This window comes from Sinocyclocheilus rhinocerous, unplaced genomic scaffold, assembly GCF_001515625.1.
Source record: "Sinocyclocheilus rhinocerous isolate Xijiao unplaced genomic scaffold, SAMN03320098_v1.1 scaffold534, whole genome shotgun sequence".
Lineage (NCBI taxonomy): Eukaryota > Metazoa > Chordata > Actinopteri > Cypriniformes > Cyprinidae > Sinocyclocheilus > Sinocyclocheilus rhinocerous.
The window spans coordinates 28,508-28,964 of record NW_015646352.1 but is presented as its reverse complement, the minus strand read 5'-3'; positions in this window follow the sequence as shown (position 1 = coordinate 28,964).

Genomic DNA, 457 nt, shown 5'->3' with positions numbered 1-457 from the left:
ATTTCTGAGGCCCCACAAGTGAACATGTATTAATTTGACATTTTTCTATTTTAATGCAAGTTGTTTTTAATTACAAATTATATTAACAACCTGATAATTTGAGAGAAAAACAAAAAGAATATAACCTTTATTTTGAACTTGAATTATTGAACAATTTTTGCACACACAATTATGAACAAAGAAACACTATGATGTAAAATGAAATATTTCAAATGAAAATTTCTAATAAGATTATAATATTAAGTATTTAAATTACATTAATAAATATTTTAAAGGGGTGGTTGATTGCGATTTCACTTTTTTAACGTTAGTTTGTGTGTAATGTTGCTGTTTGAGCATAAACAATATCTGCAAAGTTACGAAGCTGAAAGTTCAATGCAAACGGAGATATCGACTTTTAAAATTATGGCAGTTTAATGCCTACAAAAACGGCTCGTAGGGACTACAACAAGTTACT